Source organism: Perna viridis, chromosome 15, assembly GCF_037379345.1.
Source record: "Perna viridis isolate PV_CMFRI_1.1 ecotype Kerala chromosome 15, ASM3737934v1, whole genome shotgun sequence".
In the NCBI taxonomy this organism is placed as follows: Eukaryota; Metazoa; Mollusca; class Bivalvia; order Mytilida; family Mytilidae; genus Perna; species Perna viridis.
Genome location: NC_142459.1, coordinates 14,956,263 through 14,983,948, shown reverse-complemented (window position 1 = coordinate 14,983,948; position 27,686 = coordinate 14,956,263). Strand labels below are relative to the sequence as shown.

The following is a 27,686-nucleotide window of genomic DNA, read 5'->3' as shown; positions in this document are numbered from 1 at the left end:
TGTGTCTATTTTTTTGCCTAGTCGTTATCCTTACATTTCGTTCTTTTTAATACCGTTCGAATCCGGGTTCCCTATATTTTCTAATCATGCAAATATCTTACAATGTATATATAAGATTAAGTTACTCAATAATTACATATTTCATGCAGGAGCCATATCATAGCATACCAAAAACATGTCGGTGTCTCGGCAAGATTTAAATTGAAAAAAATAAATAAATCTTACGCATAATTTTAATCAGTTAGGTAAAGTTTTGCTGTCAACAGATTAGCAACGGTGTTGACAAAATATTTTGAGCTTCCACATGCTACCAACGAAACGTGTGCTGTTGGCACAGTTGTTTTCCTTTCATCGAGAAGAATCTTTCCATGGCATTTGTCTGATAGCTAGTTCGTTTCTGATAGGAATAACCATGTACAGATGAGGCCAGTTCTAACCTCGAAGCCAAACTGACAGAAGAGCCTGTTCTAGGACAGTTCTAAAAGTGTCAGTTCTCGAGTCAGCTCTTCTGACTGTAATGTCAGAGTAGGCTCTAATTCTTTTCTCGTAAAGCAAGCTTTGCTATAACTGTCAGAAGAACTGGCTCTACTAGAACTGTTCTACTACTGTACAAAAGCCAGCAATACGACAGTTCCAGGACATTTTGTGACAGGTTAGAACTGATCTGATCTGTAAAGCTTCACTAATACTAGTAGATTTTCGACCCTTACGAATCATTACCATTAAACCACTAGCCATTCTCGACCGTCTGTCGTCACGACCAAATTTCTTGATGAATCGAAAGGAAATCCTATTAAACAGTGTTCTAGATTCCTATTTCCGGTTACACGGGTCAAGTGAAATTTGGGTCAGGGAAAGTTAGGTACTTAGTTACACTTTCCCGTGGCAAGTTGAAAACTGTAAGGATTTGTTTTGTTAGGAAAGCAGTCATTGACTGTGGGAAAGTTGATTTTATATGTATTTTTCCCGGGAAACTTCAATTTTTGAAAAATCCTGGAACACCGTTAAAGAAGCCAGTAGACTTGATAGAAACAGGCATTGGTATAAAGAGACAGTACTACATTACATGCATTATAGTTAATATGAACCAAGCCTTACCTGGGTAATTCACTTCGCGTATAATAAGTAACATGAATATAAAAGACAGTTTCTTACTATAAGTAAAAGCACAATTATTCTGATTGAAATACCTTCATTTCGGCTCCAACACGCTTCCAACAGAAACTGAAATATTTTGCACAGAACTCAGTAAAGGATACCCCCGCCCCCAACTTCAGAAACCATGTGGTCTAAATAAATCGAATCCCAAAGTATGGCATAGTGCTTCCGACGGACACCGGTCGGTCGATATAATCACTAAAAATCATCTGCTTTCAAAGTAGCTATCACATACGAAGTCATACAAAAGGGAAACTTCTTTTTCTTTCAATCTTGATGGCAGGTCAACGGATTCATAAAACAAAATATATTACTTACGACTTAATGTATTGGCGTCAAATTAAAATCAGAATTATATAGTTGAATCTTCAATCATTTAGATTTGTTAATTATTTTTATTATTCAAAATTCAGTGTAACACATATATTTTGCTTCTCTGTTATCTGGATGTTGCTACGTGGTACAACTACCCTAGTCACAATCTGGTACGTCAACAAATACAGAATGGATATGAAGAATATTTCAGAGCCAACAACCCCACCGGGATGAAAAAAATGTCAGATCAAGGCCACCCGTGTGTCGTCAATGAATAACGCGGGAACCCTCACACCACTGGGCAGGATGCAGCTGACCCAAACAACATTATACACAGGTACAGCGAAATAGTTGCCACTATATATTGCAGCAGCATAAAAGTAAATCGAAAATAAAACGAATACATACCGAGGCCAGAAATTCCTGACTTGGAACAGGCGCAAAAAATGCTGTTGGATTAAAGTACTTTGGCGTGACCACAACCCTCCCCCTTAATGGCGATCACCAAGTTATGAAAAATTACAGTTTAATTCAGCTTTTTATATACGACACAGCACATGTCTCTGAAAAGTCATACAATCGTCATTAAGGATGTTCGCTGCCCTATTTAACAATAAATAGATTTCACTTAAGATATTTTATGCAATAGGACAATACAAGAGAAAATAAATGGGCCAGTGTGCTCGTTTTTTGAGATGTATACGCAATTAAAATTTTGGCGGGAAAAGGATTTCTCTGTTTTCCATATGTATTGTTTTTGTAGGTTTTATCCATTCAAACCACTGGGAAAATAACAATGCTATAAAATGGGTAAAACCAGAGGAGTCCGAAAATCTGACACAAAACCAGTGCACGCAGGCCGAAAATTGAGAGACAGGAGACAATTCTACAAAAGATATGAAAAGAAATCCAAAATTTGGATGCACTCTGCAAATCAGAACAACTTAACTCATTTATATTTCCGCTTGTTTTGACACAAGAAGGGGCGATTAAAGGGTCTTGTTTACATGTACCTAACATTCAACTGAAAATTAATCATGAAGTGTTGAATAATTGAATTGTGAATTTGGAGATTTGAATATATCACAAATGACAAACCATAAAGACTTCTGATAATTCTTGCATTGAAAGGACAGAAAAATTGCTTGAAGTTTACCAATATTCAGATATTCTGTCATATTGAGTAGCTTTTGGTCCCTTTTGGCAAAGAAATGGTGTCCATATCTATGAAACAATATTGAGTAGCTTTTGGTGTCTTTTGGCAAAGAAATGGTGTCCATATCTATGAAACAATGTTATATTTAGTAAATACATACATTGTTACATAATTTATCATATCTGAAAATGTAAAGTTGTTTCTTGGGTGTGGACATGGTTTCCTTGATGTAAATATGTCCGAAAAAAAAAAACAAAAAAAACAAAATATACAAATCTTAGCAGTTTTTGCTAAATGACGTCAAATTATTGCACCATTTTGACGTCATTACAATGAAGTAATGCCATAAATTTTTATTTTTCCTTATATATATATATAATTGATCGGATCATATTGATACAGGGAAGATAACGTAAACTTATAGAAGGGTCTGAAAAATTCCCAACGATGTTAGAACTGTCATATTTGCGAAGCAAATTTTTGGTGGTTCCCTCCGCGGGACTCGAACTCGTACCGCTGTGACATCTATGGCAACACCGCCTGCACTAAGTCCAGCGCCCAAGACCACTCGGCCAGCTAGGCTATATAAAAAGTCAGAGTCCCGCGGAGGGAACCACCAAAAATTTGCTTCGCAAATATGACAGTTCTAACATCGTTGGAAATTTTTCAGACCCTTCTATAAGTTTACGTTATCTTCCCTGTATCAATTTGATCCGATGGAGCAGTGTAGCGAATAAAGTCGTCACATTCTGAGACGTTGTATAATATTGATTTGTTGTGACATGCATCATTAAATTGATCCTCTATCCTACATAATAACACATAGATAACTGTCCCGTACTACCATACATCGTGTACTAAGTTACAGCCCTAGATTAATCCTACGAGAAGGAATGACCCGGCCAGCGAAAGCTATATTTTTATATAGCCTAGCTGCCCGAGTGGTCTAGGGCGCTGGACTTAGTGCAGGCGGTGTTGCCATAGATGTCACAGCGGTACGAGTTCGAGTCCCGCGGAGGGAACCACCAAAAATTTGCTTCGCAAATATGACAGTTCTAACATCGTTGGGAATTTTTCAGACCCTTCTATATATATATATATTTTACTACATTTTGAACAACTTTTATGTTATTACAACAAAGACGATATTTTTAAGGTACTTTGTAGTATGCATAGCTTAATGCTCCTACTCCTTTCATTTCTTAGTTTATAGTGACGAAAGATTCAGACTGACATTCGGTAAACAGCAAGTTGGTGCAGGGAGTACCCGGGTCCCACACACAGAACACAAATTTATACATACACATTCAATTTAGCTGTCTCAGCTAAAAAAAATAAGGGGACGGAGAGCAGTGAAGTGTCCGTATGAAGGTTGTCCTCCTGCGTTTATTTATCCACTGAAAACTATTAACATGAGATTTATTTTCGATGGTAAATATTCATTTAATTAACACAATTTATATACTGGTATTCAGGGCCCGATTCCGACACTTTGGAAAGGAAGGGTGCCAGTCGAGGTTCCTCATAAAAAAGAGCGTGCTAGGACATTATTTCCTTTTTTTTATCAATATCACATTTGAAAATTTTAAATTTTCAAATAAAAAGGGGCGTGTCAACCCCCTGCACCCATCAAGAGTCCAATGCTGGGTAATGCAAATCTTCAACCTTGCATGTACAAGGAAGAACACGGATTTTTTTTTCGCGTTTTAAAGTTCCATCGACGTTCACGGACCTTTGCCCGATAAATCCGTCAATGATAGTGAATATGTGTAAGTAATTACTTACTGAAAGTTCTCAAATCAAATAAAATTTCATAAAAGTAAGCAAACATGAGTAACAATATAGAACTTGACGACATTGTAATAAGTTGAATGTACATGTATACAACATATCAGTGATAGAATTTCAATTAGATTATTTACGACTTTCAGTCGTGCAAACGGCTTCGTATTCTAATGTCAACAAAAGCGGCATTTATAAAGTAATTGGTCGGTTCGAAAAGACATTTTTCATAATATATCTTATTCAGGCCCTTTTCATTACGTAACTGCTTCGCAGGTTCAGACATAACCGCATACTTAACACTTACTGCCCTATAAATATTCAATATTTAAAACAAAGTCTTTATTATATATACCAATATATTATACAAAGCGACTTTTCAACCTCAGAATTAATGTGTAGTTTACTCGATCATGACGGACCACGCTACACAATCGAATGCTCTTAGACTCGCTATAAAAATACACATTTTTTCGAAACATAGGGATCAAAGTATTATATATAGCAAACTAAAACAAACTATATATAAATGCTATGTCGTGAACACATATACCCTCACATCAATTACTATCTTAATGAAAAAGATCGCAAATTTTTAGCGTTTCTCATTTGATTTTTTAGTTTTATGTGTATTTTTTTTCCCTCTTAATTTCTATTAGGTACTTGCTAGCGTTACCATTTTTTTAAGGGGGGGGGGGGTAAAGAAAACCAATCATCACAGGAGAGAATCACTATCCGTAGAAACAATGGAGAAACCGTAACTGTAGATACATCTACATGTAATTAAAGAACTAACTGTTACTGAATAATAAACACTCTCAAGATACTCTATTTATCTTGTAATGAAATCGGAACAGTCAGGTTTGACCTTCGTAAATAAGATTAAATGGACTTTAACTTAAACTGTATTAATATCGAATAAATGTAACATAAGAAAAGCACATTCTGTGGAGGGTGCAGAGGGTTGGCACTCCTCCTTTTTATTGGAAATTTGGTCCTTTTCGTATGTTAAATTTACCCCAAAAAATGGCAGATAATGTCCTAGCACTCCCTTTTACTAAGGAACCCCGGCTGGCACCATATCTGTTGGTTGTGGAAAGTCTTTTCTAGACATTCGTAAATTTACAACCTTGCACTTTCCAGTCAGATGCTAGGCATTCAGACGTAAGATCAAAGTGTACACAGATTAAAATCCCACTCAATAAAGTAACTAGTCCAGTTTTGAAAATTTTATTCTGGAAAAAAAATTGATAAAACAGTCACCCAACTACTGCCAAGTTGTTCTTCGCCTTGGTGGTTACAGATCTGGTTCGTTACGACACGTGTGCTAATGATGCCATTAAATACTGATATTTAAGAATCTTTTGATGGTTACATGAAATCAAGGCAGGCCGGGACGAGTGCAATTTGAACGAATTTTAAAACAGATTGCAAAGGTCACGCCTGTCCTAACTCCACGCCTATCTCTCCGCTTCTATCATTATTTAAGTAAACATGTATTACTTAATTAACCGCTGAAGTTACTGTTTCTGATATTCTATATCCGGACATCACATCAGCAGTATTTGGAATTCGTCCAGATGATTTTCATTCACAAGGCAGGCCGGGACGAGTGCAATTGGATACAACATAACCAAGTATTACACTTGTCCAGACCTTCTTGTAATACAATGTTTCTCATCACCGTATCGAAGTTATCCTTTCTTTGTGTATGTATCCATGATGATTCTTGTAAAAAACAACACAACGAACAAATACATACAAAATAGACATCTACAACAACTAAACCTTAAATAGAACTGGAGACAAAAGAGACACTTATAACATAAATGACAAAACTTTACATAGAAGGCAAAGAAAACCAGACCACACAGCACAATAAAACTAAATGCTCGTAAACAGTGTTGAAAGAAACAACGTACGGACCAAGGACTTACTTGAAAAACCAGTCATTTATTCACTTTGGTATCCAATTAACAAGAGTCCGCTTCCAGCTAAAAAAGTGTCTCAAGTCTCTGGTGCCCTCTGTATGTTTCCCGATGATAGCGCCCATGTACAGCAGGCCGGGACAGGTGCAATTCAGGTAAAACAAAACTGAACAGATGCACCAATCAAGACCTACAGAACAGGGCATGTTTACAGACAGTAAGACTTCAACAGCAAACCAATTATCTTCTCGATCGGCTTGCCATGATTGATTGGAAACCCAAGAGTTAAGCTTAGTCCGTGACCACTGTCTATGATTTTAAAAAAAATGGCGACCGAACAGGCATAGAACAATAAAAAATTGTGAAGTGCCATCCTTCTCATTTCTCCTCGCAAATTGTGGAAACCTAACGATCCCTGACATTTAGAATCCATGGACTTCTGATCTTTTACCCTGTAAAAGAAAATCGACAGAACATAGGGTCTATACAACACATTACATTTCAAAGATCAGTCTATGGTACATAAACGTGTTGGTATTGATTTTCAAGGTTGTAAAAGGATTATTGTGGAGATATAAACGTTTTCAAAGTTTTCTGTCCAGTCCATAATCGAAAGTTGAACCCTATGTAGAGCATAATAGTTTAATCTTCTTACAATAATTTTAAATGCTCAACAACAGTCCCTGTGAATTCAATTAAAGTTTATACAGTAATGCTCCCTAGTCAAGTAAATGAATTAAAATTGGGGCACCAGTTAACCTGCTACAAATGGTTTTAGAAACCCAAGGATGTTTGTGCTGGTTTAATCCATATTAAAATATTTAGTCAAGTTATCCGTCAACTTGTACAGAACTTTAACTGTCCAAAGCTCGAAAACTTTCTCCAGATTACTATAGAGCATTGTTGGGGTATTGTTTGGGTTCATAATTAAATACCCCCAAAACTCCAAGAAAAATGTTAGGGTTAATTTTAAGTAGCCACAGAATGTAGTTAAGTAAGAATCTGACGGTTACCTACAACCCCCTATATTTTAATGTAGAAGTCCATTTTTCTTTAATTAGTTATCCTGATAAAATGATCGATGCGCTCTCTTAAAGAATTAGCAGACGAAAATTGAGATTTCAAACTAAACTTCAAGACAGATCCCTTTCAATTTTTTCTTAGTAAGTGCCAGTCTTCCCTCGAAAATACCATCCAAACCCTCAACTACATGAAATACGTCCTCTAAATACCATTTTGTGAATTAAGCCTGCAAGTTACTTGAACCGGGTAAAAATGTTGAAAAGTCCAGTTTGAACGAATATTAATTAAAAAAAAAATGTGTTGATCTTCTCGAAATCTTTAAGATTTCCCGCCATGTTTGACTCCATGTCATTCTCCACTCAATCAGGTGTCCAACGACCCAAAATCAATAAATATAGAGATAAAGAAAATTAGTCGTCTGTTTAAGAGTGGGATACTTGAAGTAGTGTTTGTATACCAGGGACAAAACAAACACACCCGGGTTATAGTATTTCAATGTTGTAATTTACACACAAAATGTGTATACAGGCAACAAGAGCACTTTCAATAGTTAACTTGAGATTTTGAGAATGGTTTGAAAGGACCTCGTTGAACTTCGTTTAGAACCCGTATGTTGAATGTCAAATATCAATCGTCTTTTTTTCAGCAGTCCAAATACCTGTACACACCAGCGACCAGGCAGAACACCATATTGATTACTTGAGAATCATGAAGCACATTCGGGACAAGCAAGGCAGATAATTGTAAAAACGTTCGTTCGTCAATTCAATCATCTGTTGAAGAAAAGACCACTTCTAACTGCCATGAAAATGTCCCATAAACTCGAACACAAATCGAATCGCAGCGACCATTTCCATTGATCTAAACAGATTCGTGTTTGAACTTGGTTTTATAAAGCCACTAACATCCGTAAATGTTTCCTTAAACAAACATCATCCTTGAAATGATAAAAATAACGGCGTCCATGTCATGCGAACTTTTTTTTACTGTCGGTAATTTTCACTTTAAAAATAGCTCCCTTGAAATAGAACAGTGACAACAAAAGATCGACAATAGGTGCAAGTTGGTTGTATATCGTATTTCCACAGGAAAATGGTTAATGTCTTTAGTTATAATACAACTATTTTCACAATAGAACGAAACGACGCGGTCATGCTCCCTTTATGTACACAATACCATATACCTATATAATACCGAGGATAAAAGACTTTCTGAGTGTCCCGAGTACAACTTATACTTCGGTTTGGAAACAATGACTTATCGCCAGAAAATAGCAAGGATCGTAGACAGTCCATAAGCTACCAAGATCAGGCTCGCTATGACACTGAAGGTAGCCAATCTTATATGTACATATTTTTTTTTTCAATCATTACCTATTCATATTTCCACACAGGCGTTTAAACATGTAAAAATTCCTTCCCCACTCGACAATATTGATCTACGTATTCAAATAAGTTAAATATCACCATTCAGACTCGGCAATTCAAAATTCTAGCCGTGAAAGATTTTAAACACACAGTTCACAACCCAAACTGAAAGAGCCGTGCATTTATTACAAACAATATGGGCCATCTTCATTTTAGATGTGACTTATCATTTTAGTATGATTGTGGTTTCGGTCATTCCGTCAATGTAATCTGGCAATCTGTTATAAGCTTCAGAAACAATAGAGGAATTAACGGTGTATGATCGCTTTAATCTGATAAAAACTACCAGATTATTGGAACTACGGTACAATGTGGTCATCGACAACAAAGGGACATAATCTGATCCGAGGAATTAGTTTAATACGGAGATCGATACAACCGATATCTGGACATGTTAGAACTGTTCTACTAGACAAATGAAATCCAAACCACACTTCGTCTGTAAACCGGTTTTTTGTCCGTGAGAAAAAGAGTCTAAAAGAAATATCTCCACTTGGTCAAAAAATTATCCACACTATATATTGCCAATTAACCTTTGAATGCAACATCTTCAAGTGAAAATAAAATGTTGAAATCCGAAGAAGGGCTTAATTGCCGACTTTAATAAGACATAAGAAGCATTTAACTTTCGGTTAGGGCTGTAATTTGAAATCCCCCAGAACTGCATTGTACTAACTTCACACAGTACCAGTAAATGGTATATAGGACCCACAGCAGGATTTTGCTTAAACCATGAACTGGATTATTTATTGAATGATAGGGAATAACTGCTCCTACCTCTGAAGTCATAAATGGCTTGAATCAGAGTTAAATTGCCCAGAAATGCTAATTTGACAGAGTACCAGGGTTTCAGTAATGGTCTTGTAGCCTAAATTGAAAAGCACATCCCTTTTTCTTTCAACGATATAAAACGTTTTGAAGGACATTCCATGATTAAGGTAAAAAGCAGCACAGGTTAATTCATCATAGCAAAATAACATATGAATGTGACAGACAAGCTCTACAAGTATGGACCATGTACCTGCCTATCAAATAAGAATGGAGAAGGCCTGTGTCACACTTCTCTACGCTTGTTTCGCGGAAGTACATGTATACTCACGCCTCAACCCTAGAAACATTGTCAAAGTTCGTCAATGAATGTAGCAAGTATATAGGGGGCGCAAGAAATCTGAAGCCTAGTGAAATTGACATTGGGTTATTTTCTCTTTCTGTATACAGGTACAACAATTAGCCCATAACATGACAGTCCTTGACTACAGAGTAACTTTTACTAACAAACTTCAATACAATTTCATTTCTCGTTTTTCTCAATGGGATCACAAAAATTTAATACTAATTACACAGGAAATTTATTAACGTGGATCATTTTCACCTTACAAAGAAGTAATTTATCTCTACTTTACGACCTACATGTAAACAGAAAATACACTTACTTTATTCTGTTACACTAGAAGACCACGTGCTCACATATCCAACGTGAATTCCATAAGATATCTTCAAACAAAAAAATTACAGGTAGAACTTTACCTGTAACGTGAATACGTTTGTCATTCAACACTTGACAAGATGTGTGTGAATTTCATCAACTTTCAGTTTTCTCTACCATCGGTCTCTCGTTCTTTGTTCATAATCGGAAGTAAAGGAATTCCAATAGGGACTTAAGTTTATAAATTTGAATGTCTCAGTACCTGACGATCGATACAGGTACACAAACCCTGGGGCCAACGACGGGGTAAGCGTGGATTTAAATGCCACCTTTACTAATCAGTAACGTAATGCCTGCTGTATAACGGTCAGTTACAAGTACAGAAACACAGGTGGGAATAATGTAACTAACACTCCGTACAGTACTACGGTACATAACTAATATTTAAAAGTATAATCAAGCGGGAGGGGCGAACTGTCAAAAAAATTATCTACTAATTATCGGAAGCAATTTTAGATCAGAAATATTTCCCATTTAAACGACTACAAACTTTTTTTTACAATAATTTCCCTCGTAGAATAAGGCAACTTGCATAGCCAAATTATTGACATTTGAAAAGTCAAATAACTGAGAATTCCAACACAACTAATGCATCGACACGGTAATAAACACCTTTACATAATTGATTCATAACATTTTTCTACACAAATTTGAGGTTTATCGTTCGTTTCGATTTTTTAAGACTTTCTATCACTACAATACAGTACATTCCCTTCAGAGACCAATTTCCAAAAACAAGGTATTACCCTCTGGTACATATTTAAAACGATGTTTTCATTCTAATCCTCGAGGTTTGTTCTTGAATGTAAATGAGCTCATCTTTCATACAACCGGTTGAAGTACGGTATTTATATAAAAATCAATACAAATATCACTAGCTTTAAAAATATTATACTCTAAAGTCAATGGTGCGAAAATTCTAGGCGTTCCTTACTTTTGTTATATGTATACTGTTCTTTGTTTGTGGTGAAATTGAATGAAAAATGTCCAAGTCAACCAACTTTTTCTCAGCGTAAAGGGGCCATAATCGGGTATAATAGTATTCGGAGATTTAAACTCAGTAAAGATGTTAACACAAACTAACCAATTACTATTCAAACCCGGTATAAATATGTAGTTCCTTCTCTTTACAACCCATCCTTATTATCACGATGAACTTTCAATAGTTGCATGACAGTTTTCGAGTCTTACATGTGTACGGAAATCATAGCAACATGTCCATACTACAATAAATAACATAATATTTACAATGTATGCCTGTGCCTAACGATACTGAAAAAAAAACAGAGGGATGCAGCACCCTTCGTATCTTTTACAGGAATTGTCTTTCCGATTAGTAAAAGTTAATTTACACTTGCCCTAGGACAAATCTTCTCTTATGTTCGTTACTGTATTTAGGGACGACATAGCAGCAGCTAGCTAGAGCCAAGTAGAATATTTATTAACCTGCCAAACAGAACAAGAATGCTACACGTAGCATGTAGAAACTGTAGAAAGAGTTGAATTACAAATGTTTGACACTTGTATAAATAGCAGATTCAAAACTTATGTGCTTTCATAAGTCCATGTGGTGATTCAAGCAGGCATTCCAAAACAACAACGATGACAACAAAATTATTTGACTTATCCAAGAGCAACTGGGTCCCATCCATATAAAAGCAACTTGGATGCAAGAGATAATATACTTACCTTCAACTACTATGTGAAAGATGTAATCTTCTACTGGCACCTCTTCATACAAAAAAAAAAAAAAAAAATCCGCAAAAAAAGAACGTGAAAAATGAACCAAGTCCCATAACTCCCATAAAAATAGTCGAATCCAAATAGCGATAAAGTTTAATGAACTACATACGGTGACAAACAATCCTACAAAATTTGGTCTAATTCCGTTCAGCTGTTTCTGAGGAGTTGCGTCCACAAGCTTCGGACGCACGGACACCAGCATTTTGCGGGGGTCAACAAGCTCTACTCCATATACATATACATGTACATTTACTGCAATTTATTGCCAATGGTAAGGAAACGAAAAGTTGTGCAATGTAAATTAAAAATAACAGTCCATGTACATAGCGCTGATATTCCAACATTTTCAATGTTTCAAACCCAGATCTAGGTAAACATTACAATTAACAATGAACTGGAGAGTCCTTCCATCTTTCAAAGTTGTCATTCTACCAAAAAATAATCATTAATCCAACACAGCATTTTTTAATTTGCAAGAAATGAGTGGAAGCCATAGACATCATCATAAAGCAGGACCTAATGACATGGACAAGTTTAAGTAAATTATGTTATAAAAAAAAAAAAAAAAATTACATTTTTGCCTGTAATCTATTAGAAAAAGGTCTCCATGTCAAAGGCATATGGGAAAGGCCAGCACAAAGAATGGGAACTTTTTGCTCATTTATCCTTCTAGATTAGGTCCTGATTAAGCTAAAAATATGCATAAAATATCACTCTTAATATTTTCTATAACTACTTACTTTACTATTCAGCAATTTTTCAGAATATAACAAAATAAATCCTATAACAACCGAAGTACTTCAGCACCTCATGTGGAACAAAACAGTCAAGTTTGTTGACACATTAAGTGCAAGTGTTTGAAAGAATCAGGCAAAATGGAAAAATCAGATACATGCATGTCAAAAAACCACTGATCTGACAATGTAATATCACTCAAGGATGTTTTCTCTGTTTCAAAAGACCACTACATGCATCTGATCTCTGAATCACTGGTTAGAAAAATAAGGATTCTGATGAGTTGTCTGCCCTTGAAATGTTCATTTTCAGTGCTTATCATGAAATTATAACTAAATGCACCACCATGATCTGGAAAATATTGTCTTTTTTCCATTGATTCTGATGTTGCAAATAGTCAAATTACACAATCAAAATGATGTGTTTTTTTTTCATACAACGTTTCACCCACTTCCTGATTCTTGCCGAGACTGACACTTAAGAGGAAAAGAGGGCCAGGTACAAGAAGCGCATTCTGTACACAAACGGATCAATTTCAAGAGGTTCACTATTTCGTTTGTTTGTTCTATTGATCAATACATGTCAAATATATTAGGAATAATATCTCCAATGAGATTCAAGGATCTAGCATTCTTAATCAGGTCATTCAAGTGGTATCAGGTTTTTTATATACATTTTATACGGTCCTACTGTCCGACTACCAGAATGTTAAAGAGGCCAAGAGATTGTTTCTAATTCACTTACCTGTCCTATATTTTATTGGTCTAAACCAAGGTTTCTTTTTTTTTTTTTTAAATATTTTAATGACAACATTTAACACTTTTAGCCCTCATTTCCAACTGCATTAGGTAGATTATCAGAAGGGAAAAGATATTAATGGTCACAGTGTTCATCAGAAAAAAGGGGGAAGCTACAGTAACAACAGTTTTTAATTGCTTGGCCTTACTATTTCAACATCAAGTTCAAATTCTGGAAAGTTCTTACATTTTCACAGAACCAAGATTTACCTCATAAAAATAAAATACTGAAGATAGATTCTTGATTTTATTGCCAGAACATTCTATCAAAGAGTTATCCAGGGAACCAAGATTCGAGCAGAAATCAAAAGAATACATTCAAAACACTCTTAAAATACTTGCTAAAACAATATAAACTTTTTCTTTGCCTTTGGTCCAATACATTTTCATAGGACTGATAACATGTTTTAAAATTATACACTATCTGAATGTGTACAGTACATGGAAACAGCAAAAACTGAATGGTAAAGTCTAGGTGATTTTTCAATTCTATTTGAACATTAAAAATTGCCAAAAAATTTCATGTTTACTTACCCTATCTAAATGCAGAATAAACTCCAGGACTTCTTAAAAAAAAAAACAAACAAACAAAGGAATAGTACTTAATTTGGGTTCAGAAGCCTCAATACACAACAGCAAATGATATGTAGGTGTTAAGATGAGGAAGTCTAGACTTGGGCCATGCATTCCTGCCATTTAAAATGAAGCTGCTAGGCAAAAGTTATACCTAGCTCTTTACAGACAATGACCAACCCATTTTATTCACTCACCACGACATAGCATGAAACTACCATCAATACTGGCTTTCTACATACTTTACTATAGCGACATGATCAATGATCTCCTTTATCATCAAATCACGACTTTCACATTGCTATTGGTACTAGAACAGAGAAAAGTAACCTGGGTCCAGTTTCATAAAGAATTTTTCTCAAATATGTCCTAAACTCAAATTTCAACCAATCGAATCACTTGAAATAGACGATTTGAAGAAAAACTCGAAAAAACAATTTCAGGAAAATTTCAACTCAAGATTTTTTTATGAAGCCAGGGCCTTGTGACCAAATAAGCCTCCACATTCCACACTTTCCATGTGGAAAAAGGCCTCAACTTCTGAATAATATTTGCCATAATCAGTTATGACATGTGGATCCTTATACCAGAATACCACTTACTCATGGAGTTGAGGTATTACCAGTACTATCACCATATGAAAGTTACCCTACATAAATCATATTACAGGTACATGTATGTCATATACTAAATAAAAACTAATGAACCATCTCCAAGTTTAACTCTAAATATTTCACAGATTTTGTGTCAAATAAAAGATGAACATTACCCATGACTAGATAGATAAAATATCATTCAATACTTCACCAACCACAAATTTAAAATATATGGGATATCATAAGCTTTGTTCTAAGACAGAATAGGATCATTTAATTTTAAGTTAAAATCATGATCAAAATTTTTACAAAAGATAAGTTGCAAATACTGATTAAAAATGTTGGGGTCAATTACTGCCAAGAGAATTCATCCATGAAATTCTGATCATTTGATTTCTTAATCTGTAGATTTAAAAGAGGATATGGTTTAATAATCAAAACTCTTGAATTTGTATGTACAATTTGTTACATTTTAATCTAGAAGAAAAAGTTATTTTGAAGTAAAAATGTTACATAATTTTTAGGTAAATGAAGCTACATGCTCATTTGTTCTACATTTCTGTTTCTTACATTGTGTAAATCTCTATAACAGAACATCAAATATGATTCTTCTTGTTATCCTTAACAACAAGTCAGGAATGATTTTCAATATGCTAATAATACAGATTTAGCTTCTTGGGGTCCAATGTCTTGAGAACTACTGGGACAATTTTCTAAGTGATGATGTTGTGGACCATAAAACACTGGTCTAATTCAATAATGGTCAGAAACAACTATAAAATCAACATAAAGTTCAGTCTTTCCAAAGGTTCGTTGGACTATCGGATATAAACGGTAAAAATGTGACAGGACTATTAAAAAAATCTGGAACGCCAGAAAATTTCTGATATTAATCATTCTTGCTTCAGGTCAAAATGGATGGTAAAACTTGGTTCGGTCCTGAAAATAATATGTCATTACAGGACCAAATGTCCTGAATAGGAAAAAAAAAAAAAAAATGAACCTTAGAAAAGACTGAAAGTTGATACTGGGCAGGACCCAAAACCACTTACAACCTATGTCCCATATATATAAAGCAACACACCAAATTTGAAATAAATCCATCCAATCATAGCTAAGATTATTCCTTAGTAGACTACATTTACTTTTCAGAGGACACCGACCCTTATCACATAGAAACCCTAAAATGCAAGGGTACATAATCCATGATCACTAGGTCTCACTAACCACTTCTGGGTCAAATGGCCACCCCCCTGTTGCACCAAAAACACACCGGCCCTAGAAATATGCATTTTAAGTGCATTATTTGTGCGTATTCTGATCAAAAGTAGTCAAAATAAAGCTGAGAATGTGTACTTTAAAATTATATCTGTAATTCACTAGGAAAGTGTATGAATATTGTTTACATGTATGAGTTAAATTTGCCTCTATGCTGTCAGTTAGCAGGAAAGGTAAAAATGTTTATTTTCAGTATTTTTTTTATTCAAGTAAATTTTGTGAAGAACTTCTACAGTCCTCCTACCATTAGAATAATGATTTTGAAAGCCTTATATTCCAAGCTTCGCAATGGTATGCAACTTTAAGGTGTCATTTGTCCTGGGAATTCAAAGTGAAACATTGAAAGTTTCTTGTTTATCATGTCAAGTAATGGAAACTTATGATAAGTGAGACCCTAGAAAAATAATGTTTGTGACAGAGTTATCTGCCCTTGAAATGTTCATTTTCAGTGCATTTAGCTCTTTATAAAAAATCAGAGAGGAGGGGATTCATGCATGTCAAAAACCCACCAAATTCATTTTTATTTCTTCTCCAGAATCCATTACAGATGACATAACAACTCCTAGTTTTTCATTTGGGGGGTTGTGCTTTTGAGATAAAATCTATATATTGCACATGAAGTTAGCACTGTGCAGGAGTTATCGTTCTTGATTTGGTTTGATTTGGCTGATTATTGTGGAAAGTTAAAATGTGGTTCTCTCAAAAGTACAAATATAAATACATAAAGGACTATTGTCACATAAAAATATAGCATACGCATCTAGGTTTTTTTCTATACCATGAATCACCTTACCATAGGCAGTGTCTGAATTTACATGGGACTTGTACTTACGTATACATTATCATAGATGCTAACTCCTTTCTAATACAATCCAAAATTGGGACAATTAAAGAATTGTTCTTGTTTGTGTACTAAGATTTCAAATTAACTTGAGGATGGAGTGTGGTCCCTCAGCAAAATACCTTTAGCAACATGTTTTTCTGCCATATTGCTTTTGCAATAATCACTAATTTTAAAACGTTTTGAGACCTTATTTTTGATTGTCAAAAAACCAACTCTCCAATCAACATCAGACTGGAAAAGAAAAAATTACGGATTATGGTTAAAATTGTAATTTAAATACCAAAAGCGTATCATTGTTATTCGGGATGAAAAATCATAAAAACTATGCCAAAATTGTAATGGATGGGAGGTCGGTTGTACATTTTTTGTAACATGGCAAAATAACAAAATTCACCCATTTACAGAAATATAGCTGGTCATAATATCCTATTGCTTTTTAAATATAAACCTTAATTTTTCCCTACCAGCACTCTATCACAATTTAACTAATATAGTAATATTGCATAAGGTTTTCAATATTAGCTTAGTTACTGGTCCTATGGCTATGCCTCAGTCCAATATCTCAGCCATTATGGAAAACCCTATGCAATTATACTTTTATTGAATAAATAGTCCAATACATCATATTGACCTAATCCAATATGACGTATTGGACGGCCAAATCCTGTATTGGGCGCTTACGTTTTTTGTATTGTATTTGCAGTTTTGATCACATTTAGGCTAAAATTCGAACGTCAGTCAATAATTACCATTATTGCTAATCAGATAATCCAGGATTAGTGTATCAAATCCATAATGGTCATTCATCTGTTAATCAGACTACTGAAGAGTGGTCAACATAAATATATTGTACATACAAACCATTCCCGTTGTAATCCTTTAACCAGTAAGCCATACTTGGTCCAATAGTGTATCATAAAATTTGCCATTATAATCTTTGTTCACATCCTGCACTTTTTTTCTGGCTGGTGTTACATCCTCTAACCAATGGGTTTACTGGAATAAGAAGTTTAACATTAAAAAACTCCTGACATATAGTACATGTTAGCATAAAGTGTTGATGAAAAAATAAATTGCAGACCTACATGTATTTATGCTGCTCTTTGAAAATGCACACATTTGTGCTAATTTCATTAAAATGGACAGTAAAAAATGCTGAAGTTTGTGAGATTTTAACACAGGTAAAATGGGGAGATTCAATTTCCATACAGCGTAATTTGCAGTCATAATTCAGAAACTATAGAAAATCTGTAATGCTGAATGTATATAGTGACTATTAACCAAAACAGTCCAAAAGACATTCAATAGCAATCAAAACTGGGGAGTGAGAATCAAGCAAGAAATATCATAAAAAGATTTTTTTACAGTTGCTTTTAGTCTAAATTGAGAGGCACCAATTTTTACCAATTACATACATGTAATAACTGGAGTTTCAGTAGTGGTGGATTCAGAGGAGGTACATGGGGTTGGCCCCCACTTTTTATTAGAAAAAATGTCATTTTCATGTGTAAAATTGACGAAAGTTGGCAAAAACATTTGAAGTCCTAGCACCCCCTTTTTCTGAGGAACCTTTGCTGGTACCCCCTCCTTTCAAAGAGTCTGGATCCGGACCTGTTTTAGTAGGTGCCAAATGAATGTATTTAAGATTTTTAGTGCTCAACACAAAATAAAATTAATGCCCAATGAAAGTTATATTTTCCCTTGTCAGAATAACAAAAAAAAAAAAAAAATAGTCTGGTACATGTAAATAAAGTTGATTGATTGTTGGGGTTTAACGCCTGAGCAGCAATATTTCAGCTGTATTCAGGTGATGAACATGAAGTGGATGATAAAATGAACATGAAATGATGATGAAATGAAAAATGGGATGGGACACAAGGATAATGGGGTCAACAAATTTTAATTGCCACTGGAAATAGGGAGAGGTCGGTAGGGTCGTGCAATTTAGCCTCCTGTGGCGGAGTACTATGAATCCTACTCCGGGAGAATACCACAGAAGAGTTCTTTAATGTGCGAGGAATGCGGCACCTTTCCCAACACGTTCCACCACTATGGTTTTCATTCAGGTTTTCTGTATTATGGCCTGACAACCCCAGCATGTAACATGCCAGGGGTACTCCACTCTACCACCTGGGGCACACAACCCAGTTGCTCTGTGGGCAGAGTACCCTAGCCCCCGGCTATGGCTCTGAGCACTATTTAGTCGCATCTTACAACAAGCTTAGCGCTGCTGCGGGACTATTCTTTTGACACCCGGACCCGTACGGGAATGTAAATAATGTAACTACCATAATTTAGAGAGAAAAACAATCATAATTTATCACAATAATGTAAAGCTACAGGCATGAATTCAAATTTAAAACTTATTTCGTAAGGGTTTTACCTTTAACAAATGTCCACATATTATAACCTGTCCCTAAATTTCAGAAATAAAACTTAATCAAGCCAACTGTATTGATATTTACCTATTACCATTTAAATCAATACAGAATCTCAAATATTTGGAAAGAATTTCATTCTTTTGAAATAAAATTTCTAAATATGCACAATAAAACAGCAATAAATTTTCCCAATAAAAAATTTTGCACAAACATCAAATTTCAACTTATAAAATTGGTAGTTTTATTACTTATCTAATCTTTAAAACATTCATATCCTTCTTTTCTCGCAATGCAAACAAAGCTTAAATCCAATTTTTATCGACCATTGCTTATCAAATTAATTCCACTGTGCCAGATCTTGTTTACAGTGTAAGAAAACTTGCTCAACATGCAGAAATTTGCCTAAACCTGTTCAACAGTGAGAGGTTCAATATTTGACAAATGGACTCTTAAAAACTGTTCTGGTCAAAAGCAAAAATCAATGAGGATTAGATTTACAGTACTCAACTAAATACTGGCTACCATGTGTGTATGAATACATTGATTTTATATTCTTAAGTAGCAGTCTTTGAAAGAATCATGCAAATTCTGTAAAATGTGATACAATTAAAAAAGGCTGCACATTATTATTATTTTTTGTGATTAATTCACTTTATAGGTCTATATGATGAAATATATAATTATTCATATCAATCTGTCGGCACATAGGAGATAATCTGCATGGAAATTCTCAGTTTCTATTTTAGTGTCATTTACAGAGTCATCTCCCTTAATTCTGAATTCTACAGTACATTCAGCCCATGTCACCCCAAGGCCACCCAATAGTCTTCATTGAACGACAATGAAATCTTCACACCACAAGGAAGGCCGCAGCATGCCCAAAACAACATACACAAAAAATTTTAAGTTTTAAACAAAACTTTACATTTGAACAGATAACCAAAGTGGCTTTAATGATATCCTTGAATTTAAAAAGTATTATTTGAATTTGGAATTATTTTTGTATTCAGAAAATAACAAAAAAAAAGATGATATGTAGAACTAAACCTTACTAAGGCGGTTAGTCATGCCAGCATGGCTATAGGGTAAGGTAAGTTGGATAACAAAAGGCAATGAAAACTTACCATACTAACCACCCTTTGTCATGACAGCATGACTAACCCCTTGGTAGAGGTGAGCTTAAACAATTAATTTTTTGCTTATTTTCTTAATTCTAAAATACATTTTGTAAAAAAAAAAAAAAGTTAAACAGAGTTACTGTGTAAATAAAAAACAACAAAAAATGCACTCTCACACAAGTGTTACATGTATTAATATTATAACTGAAGCAAAACTGCAAACCCTACTTGCAAACATTTCCGAAGTAGGAGGCTGATTTTTTTTTTGACAGAAATTTTTGCTACATTCCAGTGTTCTAGGACTCCTATTTCCCATTATCTGGGGCAAGTAAAATTTGGGTCAGGGAAAGTTAGGTACTTAGTTACACTTTCCCGTGGCAAGTTGAAAACTTCATATGCTGTAAGGATTTGTTTTGTTAGGAAAGCAGTCATTGACTGTGGGAAAGTTGATTTCATATGGATTTTTCCCAAGGAAACCTCAATTTCTGAAAAATCCTAGAACACTGCATTCATATGCACTAAAAAAATTACAAGCAGACATCAACCAATTAGTTAATATCTGATGCCCAATCTCTATACCTAATTTCATGTAAATTTATTGAATAGGGGGATAAACACTTCCTACTTTACTGTAAGTCTGTCCTAAATTCTGACAACAGACAATATTCAGTACAAATTTGAAGTACACTATGATTGACATGTTAAATCATGAAATCCCCATCCCGCCTGATAATCCATTATAATTTCTAAAATACATCTTTTTAATCATTTCTATTGATGAAGTCCACACAAAACCTTACATTGTGTAAGTAAGTAACAATAATGAATTTCTAAAATAAAGTTGTCCCCTTTCACAGTCTGTTGAAAATAGGACATTTGATAATTTTAAATGCACCATACAAACATAATATACAACCAAAGTTCTTAGTTTTCTCTGAAAATGGAAGCATAGAAGATCTAAATACTTTTCTATGAACCATTCAATGATAAATAAAATGAAATGACTCTTCAAATAATTAATGCATTTGGACAATTCTTTGCTATTTTAAATGATTTACGCAAAGAGATTTAAAGACCTTTTGGATATAATGAATGCATTTTTAAGTATATATACATATACAATGTATATGTGCTTACATTAAAACTGTATTATTATGTCAGTGAAATTCAAAGATTACAGGATTTTAACTCGGATATCTGATTACCTCAGAGTTCAGAGAAATGATAATTTCTTTAGGGTTGCAAGCACTAAGCAGATAAGCCAAAAATATTTAGACCTACATGTACAATGTCAATAGGATGTACATGTAAAAGCATATTACCAAGGACATAAAGAATTCCAGAACCAATTTAATTTTTTTTTAGCAGCTGGAGTGGGTCTAGTCTAACATATATGACTTTAGCCCTCAAATAAATTGATGGTTTTTTTCCCTAAAGAAGCATTTTAAGAATGGGAGTTTCTGAAAGAATAGGACACAGGTGAAAAAATATAAAGACAAGACTTTCCATATCAGTTTGTTAAAGTGAGTAAAAATATCATTTAAATGCACAGCAAACTAACATTTCAAGGCCAGATAACTTCATCAAAAACTACCAATTTTATAACAATCTGATGAAATATTCCAAAACATATCCAGTCAAGTGATGCAGAGATCCGCCCGCATTAAAAATTGTGTGATTCTCCCTATTTTCAGTCCTTTCCTTCAAAATTCTCAACAACTAGCCTGAATAATTGAGGAGTGTAAAGGATTCAACTAGCCAGAAACAAGGAATGTACATCATTCACTAGCTCGTATTATTTTTACTAGCCCCGGGCTTCAGGCTATTGGCTTAAGGTGAGCACTGCATTTATAAATGTAGGTGAAGCTTACTACAAAATCATTAAATTTGCTCTATACAGAGCAATGTATAGAGAAAAACATTATGGAACATAGCAAACCTCATATTTTTTAAAGCTGCTAACCCTCTATGTACATAAATATACTTCTACACTATCAATTTTAATATTTTGAAAATCAGCAGTGATTGGGATTAAAATTTTGAAAATGGGCCATTTTTAATGATCTTCAGAATTTCAATGGGCTATTCATTAACATTCTGTGTAAAATTTTCTGATTTTAATGGGACATTTTCAGCAGGAATGTGACAAAAAGCACATCTCCCCCTCTAATCCTAATCACTGAATCAGTGATCATTCACAGGGTCAAAATCAAAATTTACTAGTTTAGTACATTATATTATTAAGGTACAGCTACACCACAAAAAATTTTCCAATGACAGTATGGAAAAAGTATGGTGTTTGTCCTCAAGAAATTCACTTCTCTTCACTACGAGTAATTTTTCCATAACAGAAATCAAACTGTCAAGCCTACAACTATAGACAACATTTATTAGCACAAACACATTTACATTAAGTGGTTATGGCATAATGCAATACCAAACGAAGTGCAAATAATACATAACTTGCCCTTGCAGAGACCCTCAATTCCTGAACAAGAAGGACCTTTGAAATCTTTTTTGACCACTGCGATAAAATTATTTAGAGCTGGGCTACCAAACTTTTGGGTAAAATTTAGTTGAACATATAGCAGTCTTGGTCATATAAATTTCTGACAATCCCAAGCTCAAAAATTTTCAAGAACTTATATAGCAATCATTGGTATGTTTAAGAGCCATCATTCTATAAGCCCATCAGCATTTTTACCAGCCATGGCTGTTGGGCTTGTGTCAATTCCAAAGATTGATATAGTAAATATTTAACAGAAATATGATATGGGTTACCAGATTGTACATGTATTTTCTAATGTATACCCCTGTACTAAAGTCATGAAACTCCAATATCCCACATCAATCTAAACGTACAAAAGGAGTTCAGTTTAGACAAATTTTACAGTATGTAGTAGGAGTATTAAAAGAATATTGCACCATAAAGCAAGTCTAAACAACCATCAACATGATTACAAGCCACACCTGAGTAACCCACCAATCATTTAATATCATTTAAGACATATTCAAAGATTGCTATAATTCAAACCATACATAAAATAAATCAAACACTGTGAAAAACCTTATCCATAATATGTATATTTTTTGTATAGAGTATTATTTCACGTATTTATTTGAGGTCAATTAGCCATGCCTTTTTCATAAAGGAGTAGTTTTATAGAGTTTAAATGCCATAATACATTGATGCCATAATTGACAAGATCATACAAAGTATTGAAAAGGTGTACCGTAAAACACAAAAGGAGATTTTGTCAAGTCGGTGAATCTTTATATCCCCCATCAGTAAGTCCATAATAGTATGCAGCAACTTATCTAAGTATCAATTTACATTCTGATAAATTCAGACGACTGGGTCTTACATACACTGGGATCTTATATTTCAAAGGCCTGAGGGGGGGTTTAAAAAAGTGTGGATCCAGGGTTCAGGGACCCTTAATTTCAAACTGTACATGTACAACCTTTAAAATTTCATTTACTAAAATCCTATTTGTAGAATTGACACAAACAGTCACCCAAAGCCTTCCTAATTTGTGATAGAACTTCCCTGACAATTAATTGATAGTCCTTTGAGATACTTGTATTATTTCTTAAATATATAATTGTCAAAATTTTACTTGACCTAAGGACTGGACTGCAAAAAAAAGCACCCTTATCTATGTGTCATTCCATGCAAACCTTGCAGACAAAAGAGTTTCAGTTCTTGGATGTAACTTCACTGCACTGTGTCTGACGATTCTGGACAGAAAGTTTAAAGGCCGGGACAAGTGCAATACAAAATAAAATATACTGCATTGCTCAAATCACGACCAACAAACTTCGTCCTTGTCACTTTCACTAGCTCATTTCTTTCAATCTCCTCCGCAGACTTGTATCTGTTTCCTGATTTATTACGCATCTCCACACTAGCTTGTAGGCTCTTCTATACAGCATGTGAAAAAACTCACAGGTCATGAGCACTACTCGTATCAAATATGTGAAGCTGTTTCCAATGTATTTCAACTAATTTGCATGAAAAGGAGTGGGATTTGGCAGGAAGTGTGGCAGAGGTGTCGTTCTGAAATAGTAAATATACCCTCTGAACAGGAGATTGCATTCAGTAGATAGTAAATTCCTGGTACATTTATAATATGCACGACTACATATCATCTCCTTACTACACACAAAGTTTCATGTGATTGGTGCTGTAGTTTCCAAGCTTTGAGCTTACAAAGTGTGGTACACAGATGGGGAAAAAAACAATGTCATTATGTCTCCCACCTAAGTGGAAGAGACATTACTACTTACATGCGTAAAAGAACAAGTGTCACAAGAACAAGGATTCAAACTTAATGTGTAGAACTTCATGGAATTTCAAATCAAATGTCCACTATGGAAAAATGTAAAGTTCACTTTGTAAGCTCAAATGCTTGGTAACTACAGCACCAATCACATGAAACTTTGCGTGTAGTATGGAGATGATACGTAGTCGTGCATATTACAAAAGTGTAAATGTAGAAGAATGAATGTTCTCAAGTTAGGTAAAGGAAAACAGGGACAACAGTTGAGGGCTCAGGACTGCTGCTAATTTGAATCAGTGGAAAAGTCACATTTCTTGTATTGAGTGTTAACAAGGCTAGTAACTACTGGCTACTACAATATTTGTTGGGCCCTTTACTTTTTACAAGAAAGTACAATATGCAAATAGAAAAATAGTCTACACTAGTATTCCATTTGGCAGTTGGGACGATGAATTGATAAAGTAAAAGCTCTGAGCTCATTCCCTTATTTAGAAAAAAAAAAAACATTTTACTATGGTTGAGCATTCAGAATTCATCTATTTAAAGAAAGCTAAATAAATATGAACATTTTAAGAGAATACACAGACTGATATCAATATAATACTGACTAGATTGAAGAATACCCAAACATAAATTAGAAGTTATATGTTATTATCAATATAAAAAACTGCCTTATAAAAATTATGACGGGTACAGTACATTTTAAAATCACTCTACCATGACATTTCCTCTTTATATCTGTCCCAGGATTTTTTGTTCCCATTCATAGACTTGAATGGCAACTGCTGAACATAGTAAATGAAAAGTCTCTTTTTATATTACATTATTTTTTTATATAAAACATGTTCATACATGTATTACATATCTATTTATACTACTAGATGACAATCCGTTTTTTTTTTTTTAAAGTATTCTACGAAAATGATCCATAAAATGCTCCACTTTCTGAAATTTTAACAACGGTACTATGGAGATATTCACAATCTGTAGAGTATAATTTGCAGTCAAAAATCCGTAGAAAAATACGGAAAATCTGTAAGTAAACACCTCTGGTATAAGTATATGATAGCACTTTTTCTTTCAACATTTAGGCCTAAAAGAAATGTGTGTTCATTATTAGTTTAACTTTGATGTTAGAATCTCAGTACTAAAATTCAATGACTTTCTACATGTACATACATCGAATTTTTTTTACTAGATTCCTATTCAATATACATATATGCAGCTTTCATCAACTTAAAACTAGCCAAAGATAAGGCCTGAAATTTTTTTTATTTTTTCCAGTAACCCTGTCCGACCTTATTTTTTCCCTGTCGACCTGAACTTAAATATGGTGTCAAAAAAACAAATACATAGATTTCTGTCATTGATTTTTTTACTAAAATCTACTTGGTCTTAGACGGGTGGTTAAAAATTCGTAAAAAAAAAAAAACAGAAACAACATGGCAGTCACTACAACAAGTTCAGTATTCAGTGTCATTTTAAAACTGCAGTGACAATCACCATTCCACCACAAAAGAAAGCAGACCAAATTTTGGCTCCACAAAACTTAGGGATTACAATGATCTAAAGCATTCCAGACCACCTTTAAAATAATCTAAACCATTTCCATCTGCTAAGCAAACCATTATTGTACCCTTGATACCCAATTTAACTTTGATGAATGGATTATGCCTTTTAATCAATCATTGTTAATTGGTTATGAGTTAATTTTCCACACTTGTCAATATGAACAACAATAAGGTTAGAAAAAAACTTTCAATGAAGTTGAATAAACTTATTACTGTCGACAATAGCAAATATTAGCAGGTCAACATTCAAATGAAGTTCATAACTTTATAACAAATGATAATGGTTTCCTCTGTGATAATAGTCTCACACGCTTTTGTTTTGGGTATCAAAAGAGCTGAAAAGGTGAGAAAGTTCAATGTTTGCTGTAATAACTAAGGAATTTACTTAGAAAGGTAAAACAAAAGGGGAAACAACTCAGTATTTAAAGAGATCAAAAGCTAAGAATAATAATAAAAAAACAATGATTAATTGGAACAGCAATAAGTGTTATACAATGATACATCATTTTGTTAGTATGTTAAATATTACTTTCAGATATATATATACATGTACCTACAGGTACATGTAGTTTCAGTGCTAATATTGGTCTTCAATACCAGGCAGTCGATAAATGCATATCAAAATTCACTTCCATTTTTAATTCAAAAACAGTAACAATGCCTAAGACCTAAAAAAAACCAAACATGTGTTTCCGGTAACCCGACTGACTCTAGTTTACACCCCCCAACCTTAACTTTCACATGGTGTCGGCCAAAAAAATAATTTCAGCATTTTCCGTCGCCAATTTGCATTTTATAGTATTTAAATCGCTCTCCAGCGTGGAGACCCATTTCACAGTAAGAACGCTATGGTGAACGCCAGTGCAAGTTCAGTATTTGCAATGAAAATTGCAAAATGTCAGCACTTGGAGGTTAAAAACCTACTGATCATAGTTCTTTGATTAACCTTGATTCAGTTATGACCACTAGGGCTACCTATCCCGAATGCGCAAAGGGTGTTACCGGAAACACAATTTTTTATTTGTTTTAGGCCTAATGTCATTCAGTTGCTGTAAGTAGGAGACAAAACTCAAATTCTTATCTCTTCAAACAAATTTACAATAAATGGTTATGACAAAATACACAAATCCAAACTTACAAAAAATGACAGTTCTAATAATAACCAAATTGAAAATCTGCTCTTGATTTCACAAAAAGTCGTAAGTGTAAAGTTGATCTTAAGTAATGAGGTCATGATTTACGATCAATTTCACACTTACGACTTTTTGTGAAACCAACGCCTGGTGCCTTAAACTAATACTTTATTTAATTGATTTATTTATATATTCGTTTATATATATGAAAAAAACACTTTGCAAAAGACGCATTCTTTACTTGGTTGATTAATAAGAAAAATGAATGCATGTGTTTCCGACTTTTTAAAAAAATAAAAATACAGATCCAGAGGCATGTTAACATACTATGAATGCAGACCAAAAAAGAATGGTTTATT

The 27,686-nt window shown here is 34.2% G+C and overlaps 1 long non-coding RNA gene across 2 annotated transcripts in view; it reads right to left on the bottom strand.

The window, feature by feature from the left end:
* Positions 1 to 6,530: 6,530 nt before the first annotated feature.
* Positions 6,531 to 27,686, bottom strand: part of LOC148597095 (uncharacterized) — a 31,684-nt gene continuing 10,528 nt past the window's right edge. The window contains exons 3-4 of one of the 2 annotated variants that reach the window (XR_015919065.1): positions 17,699 to 17,837; positions 6,531 to 6,791 (exon numbers count right to left, since the gene is read on the bottom strand). This is a non-coding gene — a long non-coding RNA (uncharacterized LOC148597095). The remainder of the gene's footprint in view (positions 6,792 to 17,698; positions 17,838 to 27,686) is intronic. The other variant, XR_015919066.1, reaches the window with a different exon arrangement.